General features: G+C 38.5%; 4 non-coding genes across 4 annotated transcripts; 3 read left to right on the forward strand and 1 right to left on the reverse strand.

The window, feature by feature from the left end:
- Positions 1–885: 885 nt before the first annotated feature.
- TRNAR-ACG (transfer RNA arginine (anticodon ACG)) lies at positions 886–958 on the reverse strand. Its single transcript has one exon. It is a non-coding gene; the product is annotated as a tRNA-Arg (tRNA).
- A 7,561-nt stretch (positions 959–8,519) lies between these two features.
- Positions 8,520–8,613, forward strand: TRNAI-UAU (transfer RNA isoleucine (anticodon UAU)). The gene is made up of 2 exons: positions 8,520–8,557; positions 8,578–8,613. It is a non-coding gene; the product is annotated as a tRNA-Ile (tRNA).
- Positions 8,614–11,745: 3,132 nt separating this feature from the next.
- TRNAS-GCU (transfer RNA serine (anticodon GCU)) lies at positions 11,746–11,827 on the forward strand. The gene has a single exon. It is a non-coding gene; the product is annotated as a tRNA-Ser (tRNA).
- Positions 11,828–20,764: 8,937 nt separating this feature from the next.
- TRNAP-CGG (transfer RNA proline (anticodon CGG)) lies at positions 20,765–20,836 on the forward strand. Its single transcript has one exon. It is a non-coding gene; the product is annotated as a tRNA-Pro (tRNA).
- Positions 20,837–23,814: the final 2,978 nt, after the last annotated feature.

Consider the following 23,814-nt stretch of genomic DNA (forward strand, 5'->3'; position numbering starts at 1 on the left):
TTCCATTCATTCAGTATATATTCATTGAGGGGAAGCTCTGTACCAGGCACTGCAGTAGGCTCAGGTGATTCAGAAGGAATCTGACCACCCAGACCTCTGGAGCTGGAAGGATAGATATGGATAAGGATGATCCACTTCCAGTTTCACCACTTTCAGTCTCTCTAGCATTTACAGCTAAATAACTTTCTAAAATACCTGCTTTCATAATGTCCTTCTGCTTCACTCTGACCACTCTTGATTTCTTAGTTTTGATATGATCTTGCTTTTCTCTCAACTCTTTGGCCCTTCTTTCTACCTACATGTAATTTTTCTTTATAAGGTCAGTTAGATCCATTGATGGATGGTGTAGCTTATTTCTTCAATGTGTTTGTTATCTACTAGATCTCTCAATGAGAGAGGTGTTGACAACTGTAATGATAATTGTGGATTTTTCTATTTTTCTTTTCAATTGTATCAGCTTTTGTTTATGAGTTTGAAGCTCTGAGTCCAGGGTTGTATATATTTAGAATAATTACATCTCTTTGGTGAATAGACTCTTTAAATTGTATAACATCTCTCTTTATATCTAGACATTTTCTTTGCTTTGAAATCCACTTTGATAATAATATATCCACTTCAGTCTCTTTTTTTTTGTTAACCCTTGGGGCTTCTGTGGTTTACTTTTCTCTAATCTTTTACATTTCCTCTACCTAAGTCATTATATTTAAAGTGAGTTTCTTACAGTAATCACACATTTGGAACATGGTTTATTTATTTCATATTTATACCTGAAGGATTTTTTGCCATACACAAAATATTAGATTGACAATTATTTTCATGTGGATTGTAAATAACACGGAGCATCATCCCATCCCCTCAAAAACCAGGCACCCAAAAGGAGCAGCCCGAGCCAGCCAGGAGTTGAACCTGGAATCTTCTGATCCGTAGTCAGACGTGTTATCCATTGCACCACTGGCCCAACTATAAGTAGTATCTTTTAAATTATTATTAATTAGCCTTTATGAGGTTTTTGCAAATTCATACTGTCGAATTTCTAGATGTGCACTTGGCCTTCTTCCGATTTATCTGCTTTCTACCTTCCCAGATGATAGACTATTAAAGATTGGCAGTCTACTTTGAAGCCTCATTATAGTAATAACCTCCCAGCCTCAGGTCCTTGACCTCTTGGTGAGGGACCTGGAAATAGCAAATGATGGAGATTTTTAGGTTTTTGCTTTTGAGAATGGAAGGAAGCCTGGAAACAGGGACCAGAGCACACAAATGGAATAATGGAAATACTTGCAAACCTAATAGAGTTATTAATTCTTCCCCAGTTTAGATAGTGTTCTTTCCTGTACTCCTAAGGTGCAGAGCACACCCTACAACTTTGGACTTTGGCATTTATTGCACTGTGTTGTAAAAAACTGTTCACTCAGCGGTATTCCCCACTCAATTTTATGTCCCTTGAGGCGAACACCCTTGGTATCTATAATGATTAATTTTACATTGAAAGTCTGCATGCATGAATAAAGAGATGAGTGAGAAAAATGCCTGTAAGCATCAGGTTGATGGGCACACACTAGGGGCTTCTAATATATTGGCAATATTTTTTTTCCTAGATATGGTGGTTCATTTCTTATCCTTCCAAATGTTCATATACATTTTAATACTTTTCACATGCATGACTTGCATTGCAATACAAATTAAAACATTTTGAAAGATTGGTGCCAAGTTGTAAATAACTTTATTTACCAAGATAAGGAATTTATCCTGAAGGCAAGAAGAAGGCAAAATAGGCTTTTAAGGAGAACATTCTCAGCTGTGTTTTTTAGGAAGATTGAGTTAGGTAGCCTTGTAGAGGTAGACCACAGTGGGAGAGAAGCCACATAATCTGGGCAGGGATGACTGGTCTGGATGACTAGGTGTGAGGAGGGAGCAGAGAGGGGAGCAAAGGTCTGGTTGAGGTGGAAAGGACAGGCTTTGATTATTCATTAAAAGCGATGAGCAAGAGGAATTTAGCATAGTGCTTATATTAATGGATCAGGAAATTCCATTAACCTTTACTGAATATTTAAAAAAAATCCTGAAGGAAATGAGCTCCAGATTCCTGTCCCCAAATCTCTCATGTAGCCTTGATTCTACCAGAACTGTCTCTGAGTGTAAGAGCTACCCCTGCATCTTTCCCATAAAAGTGAATTCACTTCTGTGTTGTTTTTTTAAGGTAGTTTGGATAAGGTTTTGTTACCTGCAACAAAAACAGACCTGAAAAATACAGTAGTGAAAAGATTCCACTTATGAAATTCTGAGAAAGCAGAAAACTCAGGCTTCCTAGGTGGAGAAAGAGTTTTGTTACTGTTGAAAAACTACTGCCAGGAGTCGAGGAATACCAGTGAGAGAGTTGGGAAGTGGGTGCCTAGAGAATATTCAAGATGAGAAGAAGTTTTTTCATTCCAAGTCCCCAGGAGCCAAACATACTCAATCCTCCCCACACTCCAACTGTGTCTTCTTTCTTGTGAAACAGAAATTCCTGGAATCCTAATCCATATCTGAACAATGATTAGTAACAAGCCAACTGTTTCTAGTCTTACACAGTAAACAGGTGTGTATATAGCTGCAAAGTCTTGAATTACAGGCTAGACACTATGTTTCTACTAAAGTTAGCCTTCTTATCAACACAGAGGGTAGGCAAGCCATCTCTACTCGGTGTCCTTCCTGCGACCATTACTGAGTTCCCACTGGCCACTGATATTTGCATAGGTTTCACTTGGATTGGTTGCAGTAGGACAAACTGATGCCAACAATGATGGGAGCTGAAGAAGCAGAGAATTCCTGAGGAAAGAATGATGATGTTGAAGATGAGGATGACAACAACATTTGATATTTTTTAAGAAATGTACAGTTTTTAAACAGGCTTGACAAGTGAAAGTATGTTCTAGGAACTTAAAGTGCATATTACTCTGTCAACCCCATTCTTTAGCCCAACCATCTTTTGCCCTACAAAATCTCTTACAATTTCTCTCTCCATCTCTAAGACATGGTTCTTATAGTATGTACAAGAGAAATGGATTCTGTGTCTTCTATAAAGGCAAAATTCTAGCATTGTAGAGTAGGAGCAGCTGCAATGAGCAAATGAGATATCATTGCACCAAATCCATGTCCTAAAAATCACAGTACTCAAGGGAAATATTTGAAACCCACAAATGTAATTGTTCTGAGTTCAGGACCTACCCCCCAAACTCACAAAGCCCCAAGAACACTCACCAGATAAGAAAAACAGTGTGGTGCTGAATAAAATGATGAAAGAGGGGGTAGAGAAAGGTGATTTTCACTTCCTTGTGAAAGTTACTTTCAAAACAGCACAGAGTGCATCAGTAATGCAAGGAACACACAAATACCTGTTACTCAGAAAAAAAAGTTGGGGGTGGGCAACAATTCATCTGATTAGTTTAGTCTATGGCCTTAGGGCTAATTCCCAAGACCTTAAATTGTCATTTAAACTCCCCATATTCTATTTCCTTCCTTCTATTGCCATTGTATTACCTTTTTCCTTAGCAGTCCCTGAACAATTTCTAGGAGGCCATGCCCAGTGGACCACCACCCCAGCCCAGAACAGAACAATTGAAAGAATCATCTTTCTTTCATCCCTTACTTATGATGAAGAAGGTGATCGTGAAGACAAAATACTGTTTCCGGGTATCAGGAAGGGCATCAGGGAAAGCCAGGAGTATAAAGCTCAGGAAGAAGGAGAGAAGAAGGACGTTGATCATGAAAATTCGGCCAAATATGTAGTAGTCTGAATTGGGGAGGGAGAAGGGAGAAAGGTGAGCAGCTCCCTCTAGGGTGCCCCATCCTTCTGGATCTGAATCCCCAGCATACTAGAGAAACAGAGCAGAGACTTTAAGGTAGGAACCAATGGCAACTGGTAGGAAACTTAAGGACTGAAGGAGAAATAAGCTGCAAAAAGATGTAGAATAGTGACTCTAGATGGGCTGGTATCCTTAGAGAGTTCTGGTCCCCTGACTCATTCCGAAATGAGCCACTGTTACTAACGGGAGTATAATTGCTTCCTTCAGGTACACTGGGGCAGAAAACAAGGCTGAAAATCCCCAGAAGGGACAGGGTTGGATGAAGGTCCTACCTTTAGGGCCAGAACTTACTTGATTTTGATAGCGGAATCCAACATTTGATCTCACCACTGCATATTGAGAAGAGAGCACTGAACAGGAATTGGGAACTGCCTGGGATTTCTATCCTCAGCCAGGTGGACAGACTGAAGGCCCACCACAGAAGGGCAGAACCAGTGAAAGCGCAGATGAAGATAAGAATGCGATATGGTTTAACTATCCTACATTCACACAAAAGGGTGCTGACTGGAAAAAAAAAAAAAAAGGCGGGGGAGGAAGCAAATTAGATTTCCTCAATTCCTTTGAAATTTCTCCTCATTCTAAATACCCATACAAGTCCAACATTTTTGCCGTTTTTTTTATACTCAGCTTGCATAGTTCTCCCTCCTCAAATCCTCTCCTGGTCATAGACTGGCCCTGTGTCCCTAACCAGGAAGAATTGTAATCTTTCTCCTTGACCTGTACATCTTGTCTGAACCACTTGTATATGACCATCCACAGTCTTGTATTGTTACTATGCTTTTACTGGGTGTCTGGGCATCTTGTTTCATCATCAAACACTAGAAGGTCCTGGAGGGCAATAGCCCTGACTTCTTAACCTTCCACCACATTTACCATAGTCCTTTACAAGTAGAAAGACCTCCGTGAATATCTGTTAACAGAAAAGAAGAAGAATAAAACAGCATACACCGAATACATTCCCTAGCGATGTCAGGAGAAGTAAACACTTTTTCTGATGCTCTGCAGCCTCGACATTCCCCCTCATGATCAGTCCCCTCAAATCCCAGCCCGTTTCCCCTCTTCTCTTACTTTTATTGATCCCAGCTTACTTTTTCTCTTATTTCTTCTTTTATTACTTCTATTTCAGCTTTCATCTTTTGATTACACTTTGTTTTCTATGGCACCTTTTAACACTGAGGCCCATCCTAGCCTTCCTTTCAAGAGTAGAACTTTGTGGTCCCTTCCTGTCTCCTCATTGGCAGAAACATTTAGTGACATCATAAGTATGTGAACTCTACTTCCCAACAAAAATGTGAGATCCTATTCTGCTGACCCGGTTTTTAAAAAATATGTCATCTCCCAACCTCTTCTTTTGTTTTCTTTGGCACATGTATGCCTCAAAAGTTATGGCTTATGCCCTTAGTTCTAACTTCTAATACTGAATAAGCAGGGGTACCATATTTCTGTACAAGATTGAAGCACACCTGAAAGAGAACATGGGATAATCAGAGAAATAACTGGGAAGATATCAGTGGAAACTAGTTTTGTGTTAAGGGTATAGTGGTTCATATTACACCCTTCGTACCTTTTACCAGAATGATATTAAGATATGTAATGCCTTCTGATCACAATCTGATTGTCTAACACACTGTTTGGCAGTGATGAACACTCTGCATATTTGTTGATGAAGGAATTAACAAATAAATGAATAAATGAAAATAATGAGATGAAAAAGCAGAGGGTTGCTGAGAACCTCTGTTTAAAAGTTTTTAAAATGTAAACTCTGGGAGGAAAGGGATTCTATTTGTCTATTCTATTCACTGATGTATTCTGAACACCTAAAATATTGTCTGGTACAAGGCAGGTACCAAATACATATTTGTAGAATGAATGACTAATCCAGGAACAAAAGGATCATCCATAGGACAGAATAGGACTGTGAGTTTCCTTCAATTGACTTTTTTTTGTTGGGTGTGCACTATACCAACATATTTCTAGGATTAACTAGGATGTTTAAATGTACAATAGTCTGGTATATATAAAATAGATAAACAAATGTATACTTTTATAACACAGGGAACTATATTCAATGTCTTGTAGTAGCTTATGGTGAAAAAGAATATGAAAATGAATATATGTATATTCATGTATGACTGAAGCATTGTGCTGTACACCAGAAATTGACACAACATGTAAACTGACTATACTTCAATTAAAAAAAAGAAAAGAAAAAAATGTACAATAGTAATACATTTACAGAATAGCACTATAGATTTATGTGTCAATCAGTTAAACTATTAAAAGAGGATAGCATGATGATGCTATTGGTTGGAAAAAGAAGGGGTATTCATGAAATCAGAGGTAATTCAACAAGGGAAAGATTGCTTTTGACAATCATGTGCACACGGAAATCCAGCCCTGAGACTTAGGAAGAGTAAATATTCCAGGACAATATCTTTAAGTTTCAAGGTTGGTGGGGGCACCATTGAGAAGAGCACTGTATTTTCTCCTGACCTGACCCAGGAAAACAAAGTAGATCTGTCCCCAGGAAGGGACCACTAGGTTCTACTCTTGAAGAGAAGGCTAGGATGGGCCTCAGTGTTAAAAGGTGTTATAGGGAAAAAAAATGTAAACAAAAGATGAAAGCTGAAACAGAAATATTAAAAGAAGAAATGAGAAAATGTAAGCTGAGGTCATTAACAGTGAAAAAAAGGGGAGGAAGGGCAAATAGATCTCTGCTAATATCAAAAAAGAATAAAGGCAAACTATAAGTATATTTTGCTCGCTATCAACATTGGTCACTTACTCTCTCCCTTACATACAGTGTCTTAGTCTACACATTAAAAACATGATGACTCCACATCCACTTCAAGGCACATCCCCCTATAGACAACTGTTCTTTGTTTGAAATGCTTTGGAAAAGGAATCAAGTAGGAGAAGCTGGAGCCAGGGAATCTGGATTCAAATCCTAGTTTTGCCACTTAGTTTTTGGCCAAGCCACTTCTTATAGTAAGGTAATACTGCTAAATTTGCTGAATGTGATAATGAAATTGCATTCATATAAGGAAAAGGAAAGGAAAAAAAGGTAAAACAAAATAAAGAGTTCTTACCTCTAAGACATACGAACTGAAGAAGTTAGGGTAAAATGATACGTCTAGGTTTTACTTTAAAATACTCCCACTGCCACCCCCAACCCCCATCCCTCACCAAAAAACAGTAGTGGAAAGACAGAGGAAACATGATTGGTAAAATGTTGATGACTATAAGATTGATTACTTGGGAGTTCATTATCTAACTCTGTCAACTTCTATATGTTTGAAAATGTCAGTAAATAGTAAGTTTAAAAATACAAAACTGACACCTCAGTCACCTAAAGAGTAATTGATTTTTCTTTTGTAAACATTCTGCTCATATGACTGAAAATGGTACCCACTCTCTAGCACATTCAGTTGTGCTCACAGATACATTTCTTTTAAATTGGATGACTTTTCTGGGTCTCTCAGATATAAACTCTGCAAGAGACTGACTGTTTTGTTTATTTACACTTATTTTATTAATAACAGTAAGTGATCAAAGAATAGCATATATATATATAATTTCAATAAAAAAATCTACACCTGTAGGATTGCTATAGAACTAGATTAAGAAAATAAATGTAAAAGTACTTTTAAAAAGAGAGGTTCTTTACAAATTCTACTTTAAATCACCATTGTAACTATTATTGTAAATTTGAATCCTTTGCTCCGTTTTCAAACATCATACTAATATTTGACATTAAGCATTGCTCCATGGAGATACCTATTATCTCACTAAGAAAACGGAGTAACTTAAAGAAGTAACTAAAATGAGACTAAGCGTCTTAAATTATCTTAGGGCAGTATAAAAATTTGTGTACTAAGTAGTTCGTATTCTTGTCCAAATTTAAAATCTAGCAGCACACAGGCTAGAATGAGTTATTGTACATATTTGAAACTATATTTCAAATATGCTTGGATTCAGAATATTTAAAAGTCAGCTGGGCCACAGCTGGTCAATGATACAAGTGCCAAAGATAGACTCAAATACTGTTCCCTTAAGTTATCCAGAATTACATTTAAAAAGTTCAAAGACATTCAGTAAGAGGTATATTTTGAAAGTAGGTTGTGCATTAACGCGTAAAAGATTACCATCAAACTAAAGAGCACTAAGTAAATGTGTGCTGGAAGCCCAGAGGAATTCTGGATGCTCAGGCACTCTGAGATAATTTGCAATGGCTTCGTGGTTCTCCCACTTACACCCACTCCCAGGCGCAGACAGCAAGCCTCCTTCCAACTCCCTGAGGAAAAGCGTCCCAGAGAGAGGCAAATGGAGGGGTCTGGGAACCACGCAACAGCAGAAGGCTCGTCCGCGCCCCTCGACCCACTGAACGACCGCCTGGGAACGCCCAAGGCAGTCGTTGTCTCAGGAGTGCCCACAAGTTTCCTGGTCGCCTTGAAATATCCGCCCACTTTTCCGCAAGCAGAGCATCCTCCGCACCTTCAGCACTGATGGTCGGGTGCAGGGGGGCGGCAGCTGAATCCAGCACCCCTTTGTGTGCAAGATGCAGTTGCGGGACTCTGAAAGAGATGAAAGCACTTGGACCACTGCAACCGGAGGAAAGACGTTGGATGTTCCCGCATAGGCCGTGTAATGAGTCACCGGAAGCCAAACACCGGAGCTCCAGTGGCGCAATCGGTTAGCGCGCGGTACTTATATGGCAGTATGTGTGCGAGTGATGCCGAGGTTGTGAGTTCGATCCTCACCTGGAGCATCATTTTCCCAATCTGAGACAGCATCCCTAGAAAAAGACCCTTTCCTGCTTCACTTTCCTGTCTACCATCTTCTATGTGTTTGAATTTGTCCTGTAGCATTTCTTCTTACCAGTCTGCTCAGCGGTTTTAGAAGTAGAAGCAAGCAACGTCAAGCAATTACCTACTGAATCTGTTGTGCTGCAGCAGGTTAGATTTTCTAACTCTTTATCCCCACCTTGTCTTACAGGCTGATCTCAAAGAATATTTCCTGTCATCCTCCTTCTCACTTTGCTTTTATGATCATCATTCTTCGGGGATCCCCTGGAACATGCTCGGAAATCACTAAGTAAATTTGAACTCCATTAGAGAAAATCTAAAGTGGGAACTTGAATGGGGTTCCTACTTAATTAAAGCTCCGGTTTGGGGGAAAAACAAAATACTAATTTCTGAAAACAGCATCACCCTTAGTATTCCCCCCCAACTTAATTTCACCCTGATGAACCAACAACCACGAGCATTTATCAACTGAGAAAAAAACAAACAAACAAAAAAAAAACCCCCAAAAAAACCCCTGGCATCCTCAGATGATCCAACTGTCTGGGCCCGGAAAAGGATGAGTGATGATGAAGCTCAGAAACTAGAAATCTGCAGAACAACTACAGGAAAAACCAGATTGTTGTGAGTGAGGTAGGTAGGAAGTAAACAGCAATTTTCACTTAAAAATACTCTCCTCCACCTCCCTCCACAGTGACACAAGGAGTCTGACTGGTTGCAGATCTTATCACATGACTTCCCACTTCACCCCAAGAGGGTGAATTGAATTAAGTAATTTGGAGACCTTTTCCTAGCCGTAAAGATTATCCCAAACTTGAGAGCACATATGTTCCACCAGGACAGGTCACAGAATGTACATGGAATAAAGCTGGGTCCAGAGAACTCTCTTGAAGTCTGGATTCCTAAATATGTCCTGCATGTGTCTGGACATTTTCCAGTCACAGAAGTGTCTCCCTGGGAAGGGTAGGAAGATCCTACCCAGGAAAGCACTGGAAATTAATGAAAGTGGATACTTTATCACTTTATAGCTCATGCCAAGCCACCAGAGGATCTTGGAAGCTGTCAAAGTATTTAGGTTATATGCAGTGTTTTGAATCATACTAGGCATTTTGTTTTATTTAATATGATTTTCATTCCTTAGACTTAAAAACTTAACCATTGGACCTATTGAAAGATAAACTGAGGCACATTAAAATTTATAAGAGCTTATTTGAGCAAGCATCCATTCAAATCAGGAAGGGTCAAACAAAAAGTGGTTAGGAGGCTCTGCAGAAGCTGGGGGGAAGACTTTTATAGAGAAGAGGTCAGTAGCAAAGTAAAGAAATTATTTGATTGGCTATAACCTTAGATTGCTTTATGTGGGAAAGCCTTGTTGGCTCATTATAAAGTGTTGTTCTTAAATTTTATTTTCTCAGGTTCCAGGGCACTGATTCTGTCTTAGGTTTTGGTTTGCTTATGTAGGCTACCAAGGCATTTAGAGTCACCCCAGTCTAACAGCCTCCTTGTTTAATTCTTTCAACAAATCCCTAACAAATTGCACTTTCCTTTTACAGAATAGTATAAAAACATATAGTAGGTTTTTATAATTACAGAGAATAAAATAAATATATATAAACCACAACCTTCTTTTTTTAAAATTAAGTATCATCATTTGCTCTAAATTTGTTCTCCACAAATTCACCTTGTCCTTATCTTGAGTACTGTAGAATCATAAGCCAGAAAAAAAAAAAATAGGAAAAATATGAACATCTTAACCACCTCCCTTTAAGACAGCCAGTTATTCCTGGCTTTGAATTTGCCTTTATCTGGAGACATTCTCCGGGTGGATAGTCATAAGGATGGCAGAAGTCATAGACCCAAAAGTGGAGAATGTGGACATCGATCCCACTACCTCTCACTTGCAAAGCAAGGGCTCTACCATTTAAGCTAATTTCCCTTTGCCAGGGAGATTGTCATCAATATCATCTCCACATCCATATATTTTCCATGCCTTCCTGGATCCATTGGTAACTTTATGCCCACCATGGTCGAACTGTATGGAATGGAGGTGAGACAATAAACAGCCTCAGGCAGAAACCTCGGACCATCGATTGAAGGAAAGTGAAAAAGTTAGACCTGGCAGGTTGCAGAAGGGAAGCTCTAGCTTCACCCTAATTTGAGGCCTAATTCTTGGGCCTCACCACAGAGGAAGAGAAGGCCCAATGCAGGACCACTCTAATCAGTCAGAATTAATTTCTATTCTTGTTCCTTCATCTATGCATGGTGTTCATTTTTACAAAACAGTGAGATGGAGCTCCTCCTTCTTTCTTTGAATTATTTTCTCTTTAGTGTTGAATTTCTTAATGTTTTCAGTACCTGATCCCTTGGAAAACCGAGTGAAAGTTGGACAAATTCGCCCCTAGAAATACAGGTGTTTGAGGAAAAATCAGAATCCATGATTCCTCGGTTGTGAGTGACCCGGGAGAAGAGCCCCTAGAGTTAAGGATTCTTCTCTAGCAATTTCACCCTAAAGCACCGAAGAAGCGGCAATAACACAGAATGGAAACTGAAACATACTCAGATCCATCGTTTAATTCTCCAGACCGTTTTATTCATCACGACTTAGGAGTCCTGAGGTCGGCTCTGAAACCTCTGCCCCTTCGGGCTCCGGGCCGCGCCCTGGGCCGCAAGATAAGGTTCCCCTGATGCGGGAGGGTGACAGCAAACTCTGCTTCCGACCTGGTTGGTCGGGCGACGCCTACCGCCTGCCCGGACTTGATGCTGAAGTACCAGGCAGCCCGAGAAAGGGAGTGGAGGCCCAGGCAAATGTGTTTCTACCGCATCTCAACCACTTTAAGGACTCCTGTGAAAGCTAAGCCCGTTTTTTTTTTTTTTTTTGTTTTGTTTTTTGTTTTTGTTTTTTACCCCCGTCGCAGCTTTTCCACTCCAGTTCTTTGTCCGTTCATGTGGAAGCTAGCCATCTCCACAATTTCCAGACGTTTCCAAGCCATCTCCTTCTTAAGAGTCTTTCTGTCCAAGATGGAGTTCCCAAGCATAAACTCTGAAATAAAGTACACCAGAGGCTAGCACACAAGAAGGATAACAGTTGGACACCCGGGGACGAGGTGGCCGAGTGGTTAAGGCGATGGACTGCTAATCCATTGTGTTCTGCACGCGTGGGTTCAAATCCCACCTTCGTCGGATGTGTACTTCTTTTGGTGTGAGGGGGATTTAGGAGTATTTTCTAAAGCTCTCCAGCACTTCCAGTTTGGGTCACGCTCTCTTCAAGTATCATCTGCTCAGTATGAAGGCTCCCTTCCTCTCACTTTCTATGAGCTCTGCCAAATCTCCCTACTTTCTATAAGCCTAAGTTCTTGCACTAACAGCACTGAGCAAATTTTGTGGATTGTTTCTCAGCTTTACCCAATCTAACATATTGTTCTCTTGATACTTAGCAGACTCCATGAAGGGGCTTTTGTTTTCAACCAATTCAAAATTAGGAAAATTAATTGATCAAGGGCTTTGAACACTGGATCTTTTAAACAATTGACCAATTTTCCCCCCAAAATTGTTGTTTCTCTTTACAATGCCACTAATACTTGAGTAAGTCAGATTCTCCAGTACAAAGGACAATCTAGTTTCACAAATATTATATGATATCATTTATACGTGGAATCTAAAAAAATAATAAAAATGAATCTATATACAAAACAGAAACAGACTCACAGACAGAAAACAAACTTGGTTATCAAAGGGGAAAGGGGAGGATAAATTAGGAGCATGGGATTAACAGACAGAAACTAATATACATAAAATGGATAAGCTACAAAGTTTTACTGAACAGGGAACTATATTCAATATCTTGTAATAATCTATAATGGAAAGTAATCTGAAAAATATATATATAACTGAATCACTTTGCTGTACACCTGAAACTAACACAATATTGTAAATCAACTATACTTCAATAAAAAGATACATTCACTGTTTAGGAAATCAGAAAATATAAAAAGATATAAAATGAAACTCTACCTACTATGCTTCCATTTACCTAGTTTCTCTCAAAACAGGTAACCATTCTTACAGTTCATTTTTATTATTCCAGAGAGTCTTCATGTACATAACATCAAATTAAATATATTTTACTCCTACTTGAATACTATTACTCTAGCATTGCTTTTCTTTTATTGACTAAAATCTACCATGAACACCATTCCAAATCAGCACATTTCGAATTTGTGCATTCTTTCATAAGTTTCATAAAATCCTTTGTAAGAATGGATATTTATGGATATTTTAAAATAACCAGAAAAATAGACTCTGGCTGGATATTTAAGATTTTTTTAAGAATTAAATCTGCAATGTATAATATGTTTCCTACTCTAATTGTCACATGAGCAATTATATCTATAGGATCAGGTACTAGAATTGGAACTATTGGATCAAACGGTAAATGAACTAATAGTTTGATAGAATTTTCCAAATTGTTTTCCAGCTCCTTACTACTGGAATCTTGGTAATGAAAGAGCCATCTTACAAACATGAGAATTTAAGCTACATCTTGAAGGTGGCAATATGGAAAATGAGAATATGACTGAGTTCCTGTAGATTTCTATGATCTATGTCCACTCAGGGCTGAAGACACCCAAGTTTCTTGTATAAGAATATATGTTTCACTATATGTTTAAATGTATTTGTTATATATTCAAGCCACTCATACAAGTTTTGTTTTTATACACAGCATAGCAAAACTAACCATTATTTCAAGCTACTTTACTGAAGGGATCAATGAAATTGACATTTTTCAAGTTTTATTGAACATGTCAACATTTAACCATATGTCCATCTCTATGAATCTGCACAAATGGGCTGAGAAATGCAAAACCAAGGGTTAAAGTTTCTAGAATATTTAATGTTATGGACTTAATGTCAGAGGAGGAAACAAAGCATAAAGAAATAATACAATCTAGCCAATAAAAGAAAAGAAAAGAAAGCATCAGAAGAAGAACACTTTGAGCATCTCTTATCTCAGGGGGGGTTTGGTAGAAAATCTTGGAGTTCTGAATGTAGAGGACATGCTTGTGGTGATTGTGCAGAAGAAGTATCACGTAGACACTAGTCCAGCCCATGATACATTGAAACAGAGCATCTCGTAGGGCCATCGGAATGAGCAAAACCCACTTTATTATCTGGCTTCTTGGTAGATAAAAACAATAGATGTCATGTCTATTAATTTGTGATCTGTTTATGGTGTTGATGTTTTTGATATAATACAGTAAGTTCATGCTTATCAAAGAATTGAGTATCCAAAAGAGGAGAAATAAAGAAAGGATATGCCATGTAGACCTTAGATTGAGCCTCACCCGCATGGAGACTCTGGGACTGATGATGATAGCCTGGACCACAGTGAGGAGGCTGGTGGTACAGATTGAAAGGCCCCGTGCCACCCTTTCTAGATAAACAATAGTCTTGCAGCCTACATCATCTAGGACATTTATCAAACCAAAAGTTGTTATTGTCTTTACAGTTCCCTTGGAAAAAAGAGTTATGAGATTTGAAAAAGCTAAATGGATAATAATTAGATGTATAGATTTTTTCTCAGTATCCCAAAAGAAAGCACACATATGATTCACCAAAACAAAGGTTCCCCAGAATGCCAGGTCCACTTACAAGGAGGAATATTGTTCCTTTAACAATGATCAAAATCATTTCTTACTTCATGGGCAGATATTCTTTGGAGCCAGCAAACACCTCTCAAAGAGAGAAACAGTGGTGATGGTATGTATCTGCAAAGAATGATTCATATTTTAGAGTTTTTCTGGTGAATCAGGGACACTGACCCAAGGGTCATGATATATGTTGACACAGCAATTTTTTGTCCAAAGAACTATTCATTTCCCTATGGGCACTCTTGTGGCGGATTCTACATGGCCTAAAATACCAGCTTGGGGATGAATATTCAACAATTTAAATTTGGAACACAGATTTTTTTTCTAAGTACCAAATCAGCAAAACCAACCTCCTTGTTCAAATCTTTATATATCCCACATACACTCAATCACAGCAAGTGCTGAACTGAACTATAAATTACCCCAACTTGAATTTACCCCTCTGTTTTCTGATTTGTTTTATGACATCTCCATCAGCCAATTCCAAAAACCAGAGGCTTCCTTAACCGCTTTACCTCCCCACACCACAATAGGCACTTACACAGCCCTATTGCTTTAACTTCTTTTGTATCTCATAGATGAGCCTTGTTTCATCTTTTGTAATACCCCTACTTATGGTCAACATCCATTATATATGTCATTTTAATTAGTGTAGCAGTCTTCTGGTTTGTCTCCTGGTTCCCATTATTATGTTTCTGATACATAACCTTAGTATTTCTGGAGTTAGCTTTTAAAACCACAAGCTTTTTCTGTGAGTTCACTGCTTATACGTTTTCAGTGGGTTTTCCTAGTTTTCAACGTCAAATTAAACTGCATAGATCCCAACTTTTAAAGTCTAATTAGCCAAAGATCTCCAGAAAGAAGGCTGTGGGCTGAACAAAATCAGATGTACTGACTGGATGCAGCCTGGGCAAGGGGTTTGGGGGAACCTTGGAACTCTGCTCCACAAGGGTCTTTATGAGAGGTCTCCGTTCCATTGAGGAATCTGAGGAGAATCTGGGGGAAGCCTGGATCAGTTCAAGACATGTTTATGTTTCCCAAGGGAGGTTAGGAAAAGCTGATTGACTAGGGATTGGGTGCTGTCATGAGACAAAGGCAGTTTATATATTAGAGCTCCCAGTCAGTGAATATAACAAAGTAGGTTGGGGCATTATTAACTTAAAAATAGAGTAATCACTTGAACAGAGTGATCATAACTTTCTAGTTATTATGGTATTTACAGATGATGAATAACTTTGGAGAAACAATTTAGATAAGTCAGCAGCCAGTTTTACCTATGTCTGTTCTCCCAATCTGGTTAACAATAGGAATGATTTGATCTTATTAGTCCAAGCTGATTTTCACTTTTTTCAAACCTAGATAAAAATTTGCTCTTTCACTACTAATCTCTCTAATCTCACTTCTCACCTAGAAAATTATATTAAACTACTAACAATTTCCCTCAAACAAAAGAAACCAGATGTTTGATTTAACTCACCAGATTTGCATATGTTCTTTATATTTGGAAAGACTTTTTAACAAGCTTTCATCTCCGTCCATATCCTACCAGTCATTAAGGGCTTACCCTAGATTTATCCTTGTCCTGAAGGTCTCTGGCAGCATGAGCTGCATGAACCTAGGCTTGTATCCAGGTTTGGTACCAGGTAACCTCATGACTTGGGGAAAATTGTTTATTGTCTTTCAGCCTCCATTTCATCCCTGACAAATGGGGAGGCTAACCCCTGCGCAAAATAACTCCCTTGCTTAGTCAGAGAGAGAAGCAGGATTTATGCTTCTGAGGGAAATTTCATATGGCACAATGTAATAATTGGTCAGGTGTACTCACCCTGGTTTCTGCTGTGCAGTCAAGTTCTTTGTCATCCTCCTGGAAGGTGAGGGTCCCTCCCTAGGCCATATTTGTACCTCCTGGATTTGAGGAGCTCTTGGCTAACATAAACTGTAACAAGACTTCAATTTTCAAAGTTGTCACCCTGTCGGAGAGAAGGAAACCCTCTGCAGAATCTCAGTCCCTGAAGTATAGCTGTCCCTCTCCCTCCACAATTACAAAAATTGTTTGGCTCAGAGTCTTCTCAGTCTTAATTAGGGTTTAATTATATTAATAGGAAGAATGTGCAGTGAGAAAATCAACAACTAGGCAGGCTTCCCTGTCCAACATTTTCCATTTTTCTGGTCCTCTTCTGACCTCCCAAAGCTCTGAATCAGAAATGGGACCAACTTCTGAGATACATAATAAGTCACTTTCCTTTCTAAAAGCCTTCTTAAATCACAGCAGTATTATAAATGATGACTGCCACTGGAGAGTCTGCTTTCTGAGCACATTCCAACTATGGATCTGGATAAGAATCACCATGCTGTTCTTATGCACACTGGGTTTGGAGAAGGAAAAATGATTTTCTCTCTACCCTTTTGTGTTCTAAGCTGAGATCTCAATGATAAAAGACAGAATAATAAGAGAAAAACAAGCAGATATTTATTGTCATGTATACCTCACGCATACATGGAAGATATCCAGAGAAAAATGAGTAACTCCCTGAGATGGCTTATAATTTGGGCATAAACACCATTTTAATAGGGAAAAAGGAGGCAGGATATAAGCCTCTTAAGAAAGAGTAAATGATTTTCAAGAAAGATAAAAATAATTGGTCAGGTGTACTCACCCTGAATCCTGCTGTGCAGTCAAGTTCTTTGTCATCCTTCTGGCAGGTGAGGCCCACGCCACCCAGGCCATATTTGTACCTTCTAGATTTGAGGAAATCAGTTAGGAGTGGTTATTATATAACTGATGGGAGGAGGGAGAAAAATTTTGTAATTTGAATTTAACTTAAGAGGTCATCATAAGGACCCCAAAATGTATATTAGTTGTCAATTAAATAGAGTTATATTGATTAAATAGTCAAGAAAACTGGGGTTTATCCTTTTTACTCTGAAATATGGAAAAAGAAAAAATTCCCTCTAAGCTTTATTTGTGCCACAATTGCTTTTTTTTCCCTACCCATAAATGATGAGCCTATTGTTGCTGAAACATGGCCTCCATACCCTGGTTACTGAATTGAGACTCAAAGACTGAGTTTTGGATGAAGTAGAAAAGGCAGACTTATTTCTTTGCCAGGCAAAGGAGGTCACAGTTGGGTAATGCCTCAAAGACCGTGAGCCTGCTGGGGAGAGAAGGCGGGGGATTTCATAGTACAAGTTCAAGAGATCAAGGGGTAGAGCTAGTTTCCATAGAGATCACAGGCTGGGTAACAAATTGCTACAAAGTTGTTCTTGTTTTTGCAGATGCAGTGGTCCCCTTCCCTTTGCTGTGTATGAAGTTCACCTCCCACTTTGGGACTTTATTAATATTCTTGTGCCTAGAACAAAGGATGCATAGGAAAGGGCTCCATGGGAAAGAGCTCTAGAGAAAAATTTGTGCAGTTTAAAGTCAGATTGATAGATGTTTTTAGCCTTTTAAGCAAGCTGTTGCTTGGGATCCCCTGCTGCAGGCTGAGGTCTGTAGCTTGAACAACAGGATACAAGGAAACCACAACAGATCAAGAGGAAGGCACTGAGGTCAAGAGCAGGGCACTGGGAGCAAGAGCAGTGATCCCTGCATGCAGCACCATGAGGGGGTTGGGCAGACCACCCAAGCCTCCCTCCTCTCCAGCCCATCCCTGGTCAGCAAGAGCGTGAGGAAAAAAATCTTTAAGCCATTATTCAGTTAAACAGTTACAAACACCATTACAGATATCAGATGGTCACTGTTGCTCATTTCTATCAATTTGGTAATATTTACAAAGATAACAGTATTTTATGTGATGAATATGAAAGTTGTAATGGGCTATCATCACAACAAATGAAAAAGCATTCACCAGCTATCCCTGAGGAAGTTCTCTGGCAGTTGAACCCAAATCTTGCCATCTTAAATAGTCTAAAAATAATAGATGTTGGGGAGTTGACTTTTTGATGGGAGATGTGAGAGAACATAGAATGAAATCTCAACTGAGTTAGAAAAGTAACAGCAATACTTATCCAGATAGCCAGTTAGAATGAGTCTCTCTAAGGACAGAAATTCTTATTTGTCTTTGATAATAGGCCCTAACATAGAGTTGACACTGAGTAGTTATTAAATCGAAATTTGGTGAATGAGGTTTGTTTTCACTTGTGAAATTTTCCACCTGTTGTTCTAAGTTGTCTTCTACAACTCTATTTTTATGCCATTCCTTCTATTTTCCAAAAGAGTTGAGTTCAATTATGAATATAATCATAATCAACACAACTAAGCATCTTATTACACATGATCTTCATGGCCCAGACAAGGGCAGAAGACACCTCAGCAAAATAACTGGAATATAAATTACATATGGGTTCCCTATTGTGTGTAATGATGCTGTAATAGATAAGAACAAATCTGACCACATATTAGAGCTGTTCCTTTGACTTTTAACTCTGTGCTCTGTTTCCTGGGCTTAGTTGTGCTGGTTCTGCACCTTTTGTAAAAGAATGTTGCTTTCAGCCTGAAATATACAGGATAGCCTATTCTCAAGGCACTGACCTCTAAGGGTATTAACACTTCTCCATTCATATAAAGATTAAAAGTTGCAGAATAGAAAATAACATTTGTTTCATTGGAGGTTTACAAGGATACCATGACCTGACCTACATGGATAGCTACAAGAACAAAGGATTCCAACACCAAGAAGTTTGGAACAAGCACACCCACTCCCCTTTCAGTATAAAAGGAGCCTGAATTCTGACTTGGGGAAGATGGTTCTCCAGGACATTACTCTGTCATCTTCTCAGTCTGCCAGCTTTCTAAATAAAGTCATTTTTCCTTGCCCCAACACCTCATCTCCCAATTTATCTGACTGTTAGGTGGCGAGCAGAATGAATTTGGACTAAGTAACAAGCTGCTTTTTAGTAATCTTTACATAATGCCCTTTGCTTAGAGGCTCAGTTCCCACTGGTGTAAAAGTAAGTGAATTATTTTTTATCCCCAGGAAATTTGGATTGAAAAGGGGAAAAATATATTACACTATGGAAATGCAGAGAGAACAAGAGTCTGCGGTTGGAAGTGGAGGTTGCTCTGTGAAATGTGTGACCCCAAGACCATTGTGTTGAGTTTAGAAATTAGTAAACTAATCTCTTTGGCTGATTTCAAGATGAAGGGAAGTGCCCTAAATTGTGTGTCAAGGAATTGAATCTTTGGGAAATCTTTGGATTCAGTTGAAGAATTATTTTCTGTAATGAAACATTCAGTCTTTGACTTAAGGTCTCATTATAGTCCTATGTCAGGGGACCCATCTGTACTTGAACATAAGATGCTACTTCTTGAAGAGAAGAACATGTTTTCATGGAATGCTAAGTCTGAACCATAGGCACATAGCTTGAGTTTGAGGGCAGTTAAGAATTATTTCTTCTCCTGGGCAGATGTTTCAGAGAAACCAGTCAAGATTTGTTTAAACTTTCAAGGTACAAAGCAAGTAGTTGGACTGCAAGAAGAACTTCACTATTCTAACATTAAGTGGGTAGGAATAGAAAGAGGAATGCCTAATAACCTCATACTTATTTGGATCCATGAAGCAAATCCTTGTTAGAACTTAAATGGAGAGCTAGTTTAAATCCAGTCTCCCTTTCACAAAGGATTGGTTTCTCTCCTCACATATGTAAGAAAACCATTGTTTTCACTTGTCTTTGTAAAAGAATTTCATTTTTGGTAAAAAAAAAATACAAATAAACAGGCACTCTATAAATAATAATAGAGTAATTAAAAGAGTGAACTGAATGGGGGAAATTTTTTAAAAAAATTTTGAAGGCAACAAATACAGTTCAGCCAAATGAAACTGAAAATATGTATTAGTGCAATGCATACATGTTTATATGGATTTAAAATGTACTTTGGGTATATCAGCTAATGGCCCATTGTGAAAAGTTTGACTTTCACCAGAAATTTTGGTAAGTTAGTAAACCCATCAAATACTAACATCTTGGTACCCCGGAAAAATTAGTGTTAAGAAATCCAACTCAAATCAATTGAAATTTGCAGAGATTAGGAATATGCATTCTAAGGAACTTCTGGTAGCCAAAATTATTCCTTGTTAGAGCAAATGGTCTAGGAGCCCCTCAGTAGTGGTAATATCCAACTTTCAAAAAGGATAAAAGTAAGGAAAGGAAAACTGCAGAACACTAATTTTTCTAATAGAATTGAATTAAAAGCTAAATGAAAATGAGTTAAGTTACTTAGAGTAGTTTAGCAAAGTAGAAGGAAAGAGAAGTAACAGGTCAAAATTTCCTACAGGTGACTATCACGGTGATTTAAGCTACCAACAGGCCGTGCACAGGAACAGCGCTTTCAACTGTTTCATTTATATAAGTGAATCATGGGAAATAAAATCTTATCAAGGACAAATTATTTGTAGAATAAACAAAATTTAAAAGCATATTTGAATCTAATTATTCTTATATTAAATATGGGTGAACGCATTTCATAGGTGGCTCGTTGGTCTAGGGGTATGATTCTCGCTTCGGGTGCGAGAGGTCCCGGGTTCAAATCCCGGACGAGCCCACTTCCTTTTCGCCCAATTAGAACAAAGAATCTGAAGAAGTATTTTCTCTAATACCCTTGCCAAAAAGATGACCTCTCATCACATTGACAATGGGACTGTCTTCGGAGCAGCAGTTCTCCTTGATTGGGAGGTATCTGGAGAGTTGAATTGCTTTCACGGGCGCGGGCCCAGACCAGCTCTCCTGTAGGTCCCTTCTTAAATGTCAAGAAGGAAGGCCTTGGGCATCTAGTCTGTGCGTACGTGTGTACGTGTGTACGTGTGTGCGTACGTGTGTACGTGTGTACGTGCGTGTGTACGTGTGTACGTGCGTGTGCGTACCTGACCCAGGGGCGGGGAGGGGAGTCGCGAATTTTGGTCAACCCGTACCTTCCTTCCTCTCGTAGAGACCTTATTTTTCATGTCTACTGCCATCTCCAACTTGAGGGATCATTTTTCTGACTCGCAGCATTTACTACTCCCTGCCACACAGACTAAAGAACAAGTCATCCCAGCTGCTGCTTCCACCGCTCCCACTGTGGTAATTAGGATGAGACTCCCGTCTCTTTCCCTGCGTTGCGCCTAGACTTGCATTCTCTGGTCAGAGTTCATTCACTTATTCATTCAACTAATGAATATTCAGTGAATACTGCGTGTCATTCTCTGCTGGGTACCAGGGATGCAGTGGTGGACAAAGAATAAAAAATGATTTTGTTTCTACGGAATTTAGTATCACAAGTAACTAAATATTTACAATTATCATGTGTTTTAGAAGAACTATAGAATTCCCATAGAAACACATAGCACCAGGGCCAACCTGTATATTCTGGGGAATATTACCGGCCAAAGTTTGTCACCGGGAGAGAAAAACCACGAGGAGCAATCATTAACACTGGAAATTCAAAGTCTTCCCCACCCCAAACTTGGCAACTTACTAGTACCTTCTCCTTGGCCCAGGAAAAGCTCTCACTGTGAAATTGTTGAAAATGCTCAGGTGAATTGATTAATATTGAAATTTGAAAGATGAAAAATTAGGTGGAGGAAGGTATTAATCCAGTCACTTTGCTCATGCTAGTTAAATTATTTCCTCAGAAAAACCATGTAGTTTTGTGGCCAAAACTGAAAGTGGACACCTCCCCGCCCGCCCCAGACACACAATTTCTTCCTTGCTTCATGGTACAACTGGGGCTCATCTTGGAGTTCTGAAATCGTGTGGGTCTTTTTACCTTTCCTTATTCTGTTTTATCTTTCCTTGATCAGTTTTGGGAGCTCATTAAGTATGAAGGTTCAGGTCCTTATTCAGAAGTGGTATATAATATATTGTCTCTTTATATATGAGTATACATTTATAATTCATTTGTAATTTAATATAATTTTATAACTTGGAGTAGATGGTGTTATTCATTAAGTTTGAAATTCAAAAGGAACGTCCTCCAACCTCTGTCCTTTCTCAGAATTCAGAAAGTCAGTTTTATGTCATCTAAGCAGGTTGAATGACACTTCTTCAAGGGCTTTTACTATCCCAGGAAGGATAAGCTAAAGATATTGTTTGATACTAAATTATAGCATAGGCAGATAACTTTATGATGAAGCCCAAGTCAATAAACTGGACTCATTATCTCATTTTCAGTTATTTTTAGGGCCTAATTATATCTATAGAACAGCAACCAAAGATCACGAGACATCCAAAGTTAATGTCAAATATGAAAGATAAAAGTGAACTAAAAATAGAGGAAAATATTATGCAGAGATGAGAAAACGTCTCAGGAAAGTTATTATGTCCATCCTTTTTTAAGAGACAGTGAGAGAATGCTGTAGAAGAGGATAACTCTTAAGTATAGTAGTCTCCTAAAATTGAAACTGTGAGAGTAGATGTGAAAAACTTAGCAGAGTAATTGGAATAAAATGTAAAGGCTATCCTCCAGAATATGGAGTAAAACTACGAAGGCACACTCCAGCAGTCATGCTCCTTGGTATATACCCAAATGAGTTGAAAACATATGTCCACAAAAACACCTGCACATGAATGTTTATAGCAGCTTTATTCATAATTGCCAATACTTAGAAGCAACCAAAATGCCCTTCAATACATGAGTGGACAAACTGTGGTACACCTATATAGTGGAATATTATTCAGTAATAAGAAGAAGTAAGCTATCAAGCCACAAAAGGGCATGAGGGAAACTTAAAACATATTACTAAGTGAAAGAAGCCAATTTGAACATGCTGCATACTGTATGATTCCAACTATATGACATTCTGGAAAAGGTAAAACTACAGAAATAGTAAAATAATCTACAGTTCTGAGGGGTGTGAGGGGTGTAGGGTTGAAGTTGTGGAGCATAGGGCAGTGTAATTATTCTGTATGATATAATGATGGACATCTCATTATGCATTTGTCAAAACCCATAGAGTGTATAACCTGAAGAGTGAACCCTAATGTGAATCATGGACATTTGTTAATAATAATGTAGTAATATTGGTTCATCAGTTGTAACAAATGTACCACAATAATATTAGATACAAATAATAGTAGAAACTGTAGGTGTGGGGAGGAGATATGTATGAACTCTGAACTTTCATATTTATTTTTCTGTAAACCTAAAACTGTGTAAAAAATAATCTATTAAAATATATAAACAGAATGTAACTCGGAGAGAATGATTTTTTTTTAAAGTGTAGAGGAAACATCATGGAGGTTTAAAATTCAAATAGAAGAAATTCCAGGAAAGAAAAAGAGAGAGAATAGAGAACACATATGTGAGAACATTAACAACAAAAAAGTCAAGCTAATGAAATACGTGATTTTCCAAATTTAGTGATATAATAGAGTTTCCAGAACAATGAATGAAAATAGAAACACACAAAGGCATATCTTCCAGTTACCTCAGAACATCAAGGACAAAGAAATCATCCTGAATGAGAAAAAGACTAATTACAAATGAAGCATAGTAATTAGAGTGACTTTGTAATTCTCAAAAGCAATACTGGAAGTTGAAAG

This window comes from Camelus bactrianus, chromosome 20, assembly GCF_048773025.1.
Source record: "Camelus bactrianus isolate YW-2024 breed Bactrian camel chromosome 20, ASM4877302v1, whole genome shotgun sequence".
NCBI classification, from domain to species: Eukaryota; Metazoa; Chordata; class Mammalia; order Artiodactyla; family Camelidae; genus Camelus; species Camelus bactrianus.